Source organism: Lissotriton helveticus, chromosome 9 (assembly GCF_964261635.1).
Source record: "Lissotriton helveticus chromosome 9, aLisHel1.1, whole genome shotgun sequence".
Taxonomy (NCBI): domain Eukaryota; kingdom Metazoa; phylum Chordata; class Amphibia; order Caudata; family Salamandridae; genus Lissotriton; species Lissotriton helveticus.
Window position 1 is genome coordinate 701,731,505 of NC_136070.1, and position 11,847 is coordinate 701,743,351.

Genomic DNA, 11,847 nt, shown 5'->3' on the forward strand with positions numbered 1-11,847 from the left:
CTTCAGAAGACTCCTCAAGAACTGGCTCTTCGATCAGTAGCAGCATCCCCCCAGCACCTTGAGACCCTCACGGGAATGTAGTGCGCTCCTCAAGTGTATTGATTGATTGATTGATGGATTGATTGGGTATATAAAGAGCCTTGCTGGTGTATCTGGAAAAGGCAAAGGATTTCCATTCATTGAATGCCTTACTTGTGGCCCATGACACGGCAAACAAAGGTAGAAAGGTGTGAGAAGTAGGCCTGGCATATGATGTCCACTATTCTAGTGGGCACCTCGCACCAGTCCAAACGACCCTTATTGATGGTAGGTTTAGACAACTTTTATAGAAAGCTATCCTAGTGGTAGCTGTGGAGAGCAGCCTTCAGGCTAAGTCTTGAAGGAATGTAAAGCAGCTTGTTTTACCAGTCTATAATCTCATGAATGATCAAATGAAAGGAGAACCACGCCAGGTATATATATATATAAAGTATATGTATTTATTCTAAACACTCCCCTCTAGTCTCTTTAAGAGGCTAGAGGCAAAAGTACAATACAAGAACTTAAATAGCACACAGTAAATTAGCACAGTGTACGTTTTACCATAGGGGCCTCACAAACCTAATATACTAAGAAAGTGGTATAAGAAGCATGAGAGAGATAGAAGTTAGGCCCAGGGCCCGTAGAACCGCTGGGGCAACCAGGAACCACCCAAGGTAGGGACGCAGGAGACCCACGGGGGACGTGTGCAGTGTCTAAACACAGCCGCGAATTATCATTGACTTCTATGGCAAAAGTTAAAGTTACAAATTTAAAGAATAAGGACACTTGGGAGTGGACTACGGTAAAACCCCTTCAGTACTGAACACTTCGAGACTCAAGACCCATGGGAGCACCGAAGTACTTGTGTTACCTCACCCAGGGAAGCCAGGTGCATAGGTGTCTTTTCATGTCGGATTTCGTCATTGTTTCCAAAGGAGAGCTGCAAAGAAGTGGTGCAGGCGACCAGGTGAAAAGTGTTCGGATGGATCCAAGGGTGGATCAGAGATCTGAAGAACCTGAAAGCAGAGAGGACAGAGTCTGGGTCACTAGCCAGTGACCAGAAAGGCGACAAGACGCCAATGTCGAGTGCTTTATGGTGATGTAGGTGAAGCTTGACTCTGTAGCCACGAGGTCCAGGAGGCTTCGACGACAACCAGGAGCTGGATTCAAGCTGTGCCACCTCGGATTTCGAGTAATGCAGTGTTGGTATCTGGATTGGACAATATAAGCCTTGGCAACAGCAACCCACGCAGAATGGAAAGATTGGCTTCGTGCAGACCAGCAAGGTCTGAGGGACTCATCCTTTGAAGGGGAGTCAGGGCACGTCTGGAGCAACCAGGAAAGCCCAAGAAATAAAGGATTTACCTTTGAGGGGACCCACCAGTCAATGGACTAGGGATCGCGAAGGAACCTCGAGCAGAAATGCCAAAAGCGGGCCTACAGAACACTTGTGGAGTGTAGGCCCACAATCTTCAGTACAAAAGGTGCTCAGGGCTTGTACTACAAGTAGCCCAATGCACAACTTCGGGAAAGCTTGGGAAGTTAATGCACTAGGACATGTGCTGGATGTCCAGGAGTTCCGGTCCTATATCTCTCGTGATGGCTACAGGTCAGAACTTGGTTGGGGACTCAGGTCGGCCTCGGAGATGTCTGGCAGTCTGTGTCCTGTGTTGCAGATTCTGCGGGATCCGGCGGCAGCCTTGAAAATGCAGACTGGCAAGATGCTTCTTTGGTGCCTGTTTGAACAGGGGAGTCACTCCTTGACCCCAAGGGAGATTTCTTCCATCTTCCAGTCGAAATGGAATGTCAAAGTGTTGTAAATAAAACAACGGTATTATTAAGCATTAGCTGAAGCCATAATGCATCAGTCCAAATATCTAGTATAGGGATTCCATTTTGTATTTCGAGTCCGCCATTTTTCATGCCCTACATTGCCATGTGCTCAATGTTCTGATTGTCCTACCTCTCTGCCAGTTACACTGTGGATTCTACCTAGCAACAGTTATTATTAGTCCTTCTTGAGAGTGTAGCGCATGCTCAGCAGAAGTAACAGTTGTTCCTTATTAGCATAGCCCTCCCATGTTCTAGAAATACTGTTAGCTCCACCCACTGATATATTTGGAAATGTCCTTACGTGGTTGTAACCTCTGTCTAAGCTGTAAGCTGAACCCCTTCCACTGTGTATAAAAGGGGCCATGTGCTTGTATTCAGTGTGCTACTCTGTACAATACTGTAGAAGTGTTGTGGAGGTTGTATCACCACCTTTAAAGGTTTATTAAACTATGTTTTTGTATTTCCAGTTTCCTTGCCAACTTCATTTGTAAGTCTAAGGACTTTGTACACAGAAGGGCGAACCCTTTCGGTACCTTTGGGCCTTGCTGAGGCCTGAACTCATCAATTGGCGCCCGTCACGTGGGGCTCATCGGCGACTCGGAGGCTCGAAGGACTGGTCGTGACGAAGGAGTGGAACTCTGCCGGGGAAGTGATCACTGCCAGCGGCGTCTTTAGTCCTGGCATCCTGAGGTATTTCTTCCTTCCTTCCGATCTGACCATCTGGGTGGCGCCGGTCTTCGACTGAGACCTCTTCTGTCGGTTTGCTGTGGATAAGCTGTTTGAGCAAATTGTGGAACTTGGCAAGTGGAATCTGGACGCTCGTGCTTGGTAAGGACCAATGTATGGTAATTACTGTGAGTGTTTATGGTAGCCAGTGATTAGCAAGGCAGTTTTAGGATACGCTTGCTGTGGCTTATGGATATGGATATGGATATGGAGATGTTTGGATGATCGATCATATTATGATTATGAATATGGGTATATATGCGTTGCAACACATATAGGTAGGCAATGTGGAGATTTTTCTCCAACATATGGTTGTGAGCGGCGCAACGATTAAGTGCCATTTTTCTGTATAATATTGCGTATTTCGCACTATTTCTAGCATGTCTACTTTTAGCGCACTACGTAAGTGGTGCTGCTGTGGAAACCGGTTAAGTCTTGAAGAATCGCAGCCGGCTCCCCCAGAAGGGACGCCGAATAGGGATATGTACATTAAGTTTGGTCTTTCCCCTATAATGTACAGCACATTGTGGAGGAAGTATACCAAGAAGGATCCTGAGTTGAGATGGCCTTTGTATGGTTCGTTTGATGTGCGCAAAATTGAGTATGTGGAACAGTGCCTGTGTAAGCGCCGAGCGAGACAAGATATGTTTGAGAGTGTGCGAATGTGGGTGAAAGAAGTACGTGAGCGTGAGAAACGTGAACATGCGCTGATTGAGAAAGAGCAGAGGAAGAATGTGCGTGAGAAGGCGCAAGAAATGAGACAACGTGAACAAAAAGACGCGGAAGAAAAACGGGAAAAGGAACGTAGATTGCAGATATCTGGCCAATATCCCATTCGTCGGCCTCTTTATCCTGTCCTTAATAATGCTGATGATGATTTTTCATTACTAGATCGTTCTCCGCCTCCGTATGCTGGCCCGTCTGCTCCGAAAGGGGAAGATGAGGATTCTGGATCATTTAAAGATAAGGTAGACACGCGGTCTAAGCTAACATCTGATCGTATGGCGGAGCTCCGACAAATTTCTTATCGTATTCTTAAGGGTACAATTCCTCTTGCTGAAATATTGTTGTCTCTTGAAAAATGGCCGGACAGGGAAAAAATGTATTTTCTTGAAACCTTTTCTGATGAAGTAGTCGGGGCTTTTCGAAAATATTCTCCTGTTCTTGAACCTGATGACATAATACAAGATAAGAAAGAATTGCGTAAAGGTCTCTTTTCTCCTTCCCAGGCAGCTGATGCAGTTCGACGGTTATTCGTATTGCGGGATGAGGCGTCTCGGTTACGAGAAGAAAAGCGACAAAAGACGGTGGACGACAAAGAGACGGGTTTGAGTGGCGACGGGAAACAATCACCTATCTTTTCTTCAGATAAGGTCGATATTGTGCATGTTAAACCTATGCGAGAGGCAGCGCCTTTGTATGTTCCTCCTAAAGGAGCGGGTACTAGTTCAGATAAAGATTCAGCTGATGCCCGAGGGTATTTTATCTATAATTGGGTATATACACCTTGGAATAGAGCGGATGTTATGGCCTTAAAGAAAGCGTTACCTGACCCACGGAAAAATCCTGCTGCCTTTTATGAGGAAGTTGAGGGGGCTTTGAATTCCTGTACTATGACATTAGCTGACGTTGATTTATTCTTTGGTCTTATATTACCCCCTGACATGTGGAGATCAGTACGGAAAATTGATGATTTAGTGACGTTTAAAGCTAAATGGGAAGACATTGAGGAGGAGGACAGAGCTAGAAAACCTGCGCAGAAACCACCCCAGCTCATTCTAGACCTCTCTGCTGCTATTTTGATTAAATTAAAGACGATTATTCCCCCTAAAAAGATTGACTGGACTATGTTAGCATCTTGCAAGCAAAAGACAGATGAATCAGTTTCTGACTTCTTTACGCGATTTGAAGAAACTTTTCACGATTTCAGTGGTCAGTCTCTGACGGATGACACGGGTCGACATCTGTTTGTAGACAAATATGTTTCAAATTTATTACCGGGAGTAGCAGCTCGGTTGAAAGCGAGTGAAAGCTCCTGGACGACTTCGACTCCGGCATCCCTCCTGACTATGGCTCAGTATTACGAGCGTCAGGAATTAGAAGCAAAAAGTAATGAAGATAAGAAATCTAAGGATTTGAAAACAAAAGTTATGTTAGCACAAGTGTATGGACCACCCCAGAGAGGAAATAATAGAGGTGGTCGGGGTTTTTATGATTCTACATATAACCGCACAGACTTGGCTAAAGATCAATGTGCATATTGTAAGCAACGAGGCCACTGGGCCAATGAGTGTCCTTTAGCGCGAGAACACAGGGCTATGGGACGGGGTAGAGGTTTTGGGAGAAATCGTGGGGGTTTTTCTGGCCCACGAGGTAACCTAAATGATAGGGCTAGATTCGAATCTAGGGAGCAACAACAAGGAGGGTCTAATACCTTTGATAGACGAAATCAGTATCAGATGTCTGACTATGTGTACCCCGAAAGTCATGATTCCCAATATGCATAGGATTGCGTAGGATGGGGGGAGGAATCAGTTGAAGTACCAGTAGATCAGAGGGGTCCTTATGTTACAGCACATGTTTTGGGTTCTACTGATCAGTTTTTGGTTGATACAGGGGCTACTCGTAGCGCTTTGTCTAAACAATTGGTTCCGAGGGCTCCCCTGTCTGGCTTAACGATCACATCTGTAGGGTTCGATGGAACACCTTCTCTTAGCCCATTATCCCAACCCCTTGCATTTCATGTCGACAAATTTACAGCACCATGTCCATTCTTGCTTTCCTCAAACACGCCTGACAACATTGTGGGTCTAGACATGCTGAAACATTTTAGAGCCACAATCCGCTGCTCCCCTGAAGGAGTACGCGTGATTTTAAATGACAATTACCCTGCAAAAGAGAGAGTGTGTATGGTCGCTGAAAGTGCTGCATTAGCCTCTTTACCTCACACGTTGTGGGCTACTTCAGACACTGATGTGGGACAGATGGTCATTCCCCCGGTTCGCATTAGTGTAAAGGAGGGAGCTGTGTTGCCACGCCTGCCTCAATATAGGATTTCACAGGAGGGTGAGGAGGCGCTCATACAGATTGTGCAGGATCTCATCCGAGTGGGGGTGGTGGAAGAAGTCCCATACAATGTTTGTAACAGTCCTATTTTACCAATCTTGAAGAAAGACACTGATACTAGGGTATATCGATTTATTATTGATTTGCGGGAGGTGAACAAGATAGTGGTGCCCCAATACCCTGTTGTTTCTGACATCACGACACTCCTTACCTTGGTCCCACCAACAGCGACAACATTCTCGGTTGTCGACCTGAAGAACGCCTTCTTTTCGATCCCTATTCACCCTGATAGCCGTTACCTTTTCGGCTTCACTTTGAATAATCGATCGTATAGATTTTGTAGAATTCCACAGGGCTATACTGAGAGCCCTAGTATCTACAGTCAGGCGTTGAAAAGACAGTTGGATTCCTTTGTCTTGCTTGAGGGGGTAGTGCTTATTCAATATGTCGACGATATTTTGTTGGCTGCTGACACCCCTGAGCAATGTGAGACTTGTACGTTGTCCTTGCTTTCCTTTTTGGCTTCTCACAATCATAAGGTATCTATGAAGAAATTGCAATTCTGTAGACCTAAGGTGACCTACCTAGGCCACCTTTTGTCTAAGGAGGGGCGTGCACTTACATCAGATCGTATCCAAGCCATCCTGGACACACCAACACCTTCTACACAGAAAGATGTTCGAGCATTTTTGGGTCTTACGTCCTTTTGTAGGCAGTGGATACTGGGGTTTTCACATATAGTCAAACCACTGTTAGCGCTATTGACAAAAGACACTCCAATTCCCCTTCCTTGGACAGATGAATGTGAAAACGCTTTCCAACAGTTACGTCAGGCCCTTTGTTCAGCACCAGTGTTAGGCACTCCTGATTACACGAAACTTTTCACATTATATGTACATGAGAGAGATGGATGTGCGTCATCTGTGTTAGTACAGATGCACGGGGACAGGCAGCGTCCGTGTGCATATTTCTCGGCATTGCTCGATCCTGTCGCTCGGGCATTGCCGGGGTGTTTTCGTTCGGTCGCAGCGACAGCTGTGTCAATACGTCAGAGTGAGGGAATAGTGTTATCTCACAAGCTGTTAGTGTTGGTTCCCCATGCTGTTGACGCCCTTTTGAATCAAACAAAGACGCAGCATTTAACAAGTGCCCGTCTGACCGGATATGAACTAACGTTGCTGGCTCCCCATATCACATTGAGGAGATGTGCTACGTTAAATCCAGCAACATTGTTACCATTCCTGACGACTCAGCCTGAGGCACAAGAAGCACATGATTGTATTTTTGTGACTGAGGAACAGACAAAGGGTCGTATCGATCTCCAGGATACGCCTTTCTCAGATGTAGATGGAGAATTATGGGTGGATGGCTCCTGCCTGAAGCTACCGGATGGTACGACTTCGGCAGCATATGCCATCACTACTTTGTATACTATCGTGGAAACAGCACGCATTCCACAGAAATCAGCCCAGGCAGCGGAGTTGATAGCATTGACACGAGCATGTGAGCTTAGTGCAGAGTTGTGTGTGAATATTTATACAGATAGCCGCTATGCTTTCGGAGTAGCGCACGACTTTGGCCTGCTCTGGAAGGAAAGAGGTTTTCTGACATCACACGGAACACAAATTATGTATGGAGAACTGGTGCACAATCTTTTGACTGCCCTGACATTTCCTAAGAAGATAGCTATAGTGAAATGCAGTGCACATAAGAAAGTTATTGACAAAGTAGGGCAAGGAAATGCTTTCGCTGACCAAGTAGCACGAGAAACTGCAATGAGACCTGACTCCACTTCAATGTATGTTGTGAAGTCACAAGCAGAACGATGGCATGATGCTAGGAAAGAAGTGAGGGAAATACAGAGAGTTGCTTCTGATAAAGAACGAGAGCAATGGTCTGAAAATGGAGAACTGGATGATGAAGGTTGTTGGCGCAACAAACAAATGGATAGGTGGAAGTTGCCCACAGCTTTTGTCCAACCTATGGTTCAAATGGCACATGGGCTAGCACATGTTGGAGCTTCAGCGATTGTGAAATTGCTTGCGCAAGTTTGGGAGCATCCAGAGATTGCTAGCACGGCCAAGAGAGTGGTACAGACCTGTATGATCTGTCTTAAATACAACCCAGGGAAAGGAACACGGACTCCAGCAGGAGGATTTGAAATACCTACTGCACCTTTTGAAGTCCTGCAAATGGACTATATCCAACTTGAACGCTGTAATAATCTAAAGTACGTCTTGGTAGTGGTGTGTGCTTTCAGTAAATGGATTGAAGCCTACCCTACTAAGGACAATACTGCAATGACTACAGCAAAGGTGCTACTTAAGGAGTTTTTCCCTAGGTATGGTGTTTGTAGACTATTATGGAGTGATAACGGGCCTCATTTTATAGCAGACGTTATCAAGTACGTTCTGAGAGGTCTGGGGATAAAACAGAAGTTTCATGCAGTGTTCCATCCACAGTCGGCTGGCTTGGTGGAACGCTACAATGGAACACTGAAGCTTAAACTAGCAAAGATCCAGGCTTCCACTTCTCTGACTTGGCCCGACGCTTTGCCTTTGGCATTGTTGTCAATAAGATCAGTACCACACTCCCGAACCGGCCTTACACCGTATGAAGTGGTGTTTGGTCGTCCCATGAATATTTGGGGAGTGCCTAAACCAAGTTCCGTATATGATGTACCTTGTGTATTGATGAATGACTATCTGGCCCAATTAACTGATAACTTGGTTTCTATTCATCAACAGGTTCGAGAAGCACTCCCTGACCGGTCCACAGGTGAGGGTCATAGTCTCCGACCCGGTGACTTCGTCCTCATCAAGGCGTTCGAGAGGACGAGTGGCCTGGAGCCCCGATGGTGCGGTCCCGAGCAGGTTCTGCTCGCAACAAGAACGGCCGTCCGAGTGACCAACCGGAAGAACTGGATTCACTCCCTTCATTGTCGCAGAGTGCAACCCGGATTGGTGGAGCCTGCCGTGTTGACTGACCATCGAGAAATCCTGACTACAGAGAAAGGCCCTGCTGTGGTACCTGATGAGCAAGAGGAGTTCTTCCCGGACCCGACGACTTCTGGAGTAAGAAAATACAACCTTCGACCCAGGAAGAAGTTTTCTGCTGTTTAGACTGCTGTCAGAACGGCCTCTTGGTTGGTGCAACGGAGAGCCGATGAGGCAAGGGGGGGGGATCAGCCTTGCATTAGAGTAGTGACACCCGTCTTGGCCCGTTGGTGAAGAAAACAACAGCCGCCTTGGGGGAAGAGTTCTGACAGCCTTTTTTTTTTAGTTTCAGGAAGATTTGCGAGACATTTGTTCAACATGGAGAGAAAGAAAGTGATCTGCGCCTTCGGATTTATTGCTAGTGTGGCAGTTGTTGCCATTATCACGTGGTTTGTTGAGGATGTAATTCCTGCCCGTGATCTATATGTGGTTTCTACACCGGTGCCAGAGGAGCATTTCTTTTATACGCTCCCCTATCAGGAATCAAAACACCGCTTGTCCTTTGTAAATAACACCTTCATTCAGATGCTACATCATACCCACACTGCTACAAATGAAACAAATTGCTGGATATGTGGTATGATGCCAGCGCACCAGAAGAAGGGGGGAACACCGTTTATACCTCTCCCTTTCTCTCATAATGGTTCTTGTCGTGCCTGGTATACTCTTCTATTTGCCACAAGAAAGCCTGCTGTTGGAAGATTACTTTTTAGACTAAACAAAGAATGTCACCAGAATAAAGAAGGCTATCCACAAGCCAATGGAACAATATGGGAGTGGGAAGAATATCGACCGGACAATGAGTCTACTCCCTACATTTTTACGAACACTAGAGACACTGTCGAAAGTGAAAAATTTGTGATCTCAGTTGCACAAGCACAAGCGGACTTATGCGTACAAAGTGTTGGGAACATCCCTGTAGGTGTTAGTGATTGTATTAAAGTCTTAAATATAGATGGTCTGAATAATAGCACATTTTTAGCATCCCATAATACATATTTTGTATGCGGTAATAGAGGATATTATCGATTACCAGCTGGCTGGTCAGGAGTATGCTATGTATCGTTTTTATTACCACCAGTGTTTTTAGCACCTGCCACTTATCATAAAGACTTGAAATTGTTGAATAATGCCACTGTGAATAGATACAAACGTACTTTATCTATCGATGATGTGGACCAGACCGACACTAGTTTGCAGCAATATGTAGATTTTAACCTAGGGTTATTCTTTTTTGTTGGAGCTGCCCTAAACAGTAGAAAGATAAGAAGATTAACTAGAGTTGTAGAGGCAGTGACCAACCAAACTGCTGCAGCACTAGGAAACGTAACTGAAGAGTTGCAAATTACTAGAATTGTTGCCCTGCAAAACAGAATGGTGTTAGATGTCATATTAGCAGAAAAAGGAGGAGCTTGTAGACTTATTGGAAGTAGCTGTTGTGTCTTCATCCCAGACAACTCGCCTTCTGTTTATAATGCCATAAATAAACTGCATAAAATAGCTGCTGACATACATGTTGATAATGGTACATGGACCTTCTCTAGTTGGTTTTGGACCTTATTTACTACATGGGGTTGGAAGATCCTCACTGGCCTTTGTATAATAGTAGTAATTCTTTTTTCTTGCTGTATGTGTATTCAATGTGGTCCTATGATATGTTCCCTTTGCATTACCTCTTGTATACCCAATAAGAAAGCTGTTTCCGAAGCTGCTTATCAAAAGAGTCTAACTAAAGAGATTTCTAACATTATGAGCATTGATATTCAAGATGAGTTTGATGACTACCCTATGAAATGGAATGGCTTCAGCTAACGCTGAAAGGGTCGTCTGTTGTAAATAAAACAACGGTATTATTAAGCATTAGCTGAAGCCATAATGCATCAGTCCAAATATCTAGTATAGGGATTCCATTTTGTATTTCGAGTCCGCCATTTTTCATGCCCTACATTGCCATGTGCTCAATGTTCTGATTGTCCTACCTCTCTGCCAGTTACACTGTGGATTCTACCTAGCAACAGTTATTATTAGTCCTTCTTGAGAGTGTAGCGCATGCTCAGCAGAAGTAACAGTTGTTCCTTATTAGCATAGCCCTCCCATGTTCTAGAAATACTGTTAGCTCCACCCACTGATATATTTGGAAATGTCCTTACGTGGTTGTAACCTCTGTCTAAGCTGTAAGCTGAACCCCTTCCACTGTGTATAAAAGGGGCCATGTGCTTGTATTCAGTGTGCTACTCTGTACAATACTGTAGAAGTGTTGTGGAGGTTGTATCACCACCTTTAAAGGTTTATTAAACTATGTTTTTGTATTTCCAGTTTCCTTGCCAACTTCATTTGTAAGTCTAAGGACTTTGTACACAGAAGGGCGAACCCTTTCGGTACCTTTGGGCCTTGCTGAGGCCTGAACTCATCAAAAGGTCCAAGATTTCTGTTTCAGAGTTTCGTCCAGGGTAATCTAAAGTCCTGGGGACTGGGTTCCTATACTTATGCTAAGTTTAGGGTTGGACTAACTCTAGGTCCCACCTATGGGAGTACCTAGGTAGGGGGTGGTTACACCCCTTCCCCTTTGTCCATTTTCGCACCAGTGCTGGGGCTCGGAGCCCCAGCAATCGATTTGAACTGGGAAATGCACCGGGACACCTTGTGTGCCCCAGGCACTGTCTGGAAAGCAATCACTGAATGCAACCCACCCTGCCCCAATACACTAAAGTCTGTCTAGGGAGGTGCTGTCACCTCCTTGGACAGGAAACCTATTGTCCAAGCCTCCCCTTCCAGAGTTTCATCCAGCAGCAGGAGGTCAGACTTGTGTCTGTGACAGCAGAATCCATTTTGTGATGCTGGGGCTCTTTAAAACGATTACCGGGTAAGTAAGTGTGCACATGTCTTCTCCCTCTAGAGGGGTGGAATTCTACCCCCGCTGCCAGGACTGGTGGGGGGGGGGTAGGATTCCAAAGTGTTTGACATCAAACATGACATGTTTTGATGCAGCCATTACAAAGTTAGCATTTACCGTGAGGTTATAATGCACTTAAGAGTATATGGTCTGGCTGTATCATAGAACAGCTATAAGGAAGTATTCCGAAACCTGCAGAGTGGCTCAGCTCATGCTTGGGCACCCTCTCACACAAAACCAAGCACTCTGCCTTCAGGATTGTCATGGCCTGCCATAGGAGTGACTTTTAGGTTTATATGTGTCTATATATAT

At 45.3% G+C, this 11,847-nt stretch overlaps 1 long non-coding RNA gene across 1 annotated transcript; it reads left to right on the forward strand.

The window, feature by feature from the left end:
• The first annotated feature begins 2,114 nt into the window (after positions 1 to 2,114).
• On the forward strand, positions 2,115 to 10,951 carry LOC144781808 (uncharacterized). The gene is made up of 2 exons (XR_013601070.1): positions 2,115 to 2,682; positions 8,394 to 10,951. It is a non-coding gene; the product is annotated as an uncharacterized LOC144781808 (long non-coding RNA).
• Positions 10,952 to 11,847: the final 896 nt, after the last annotated feature.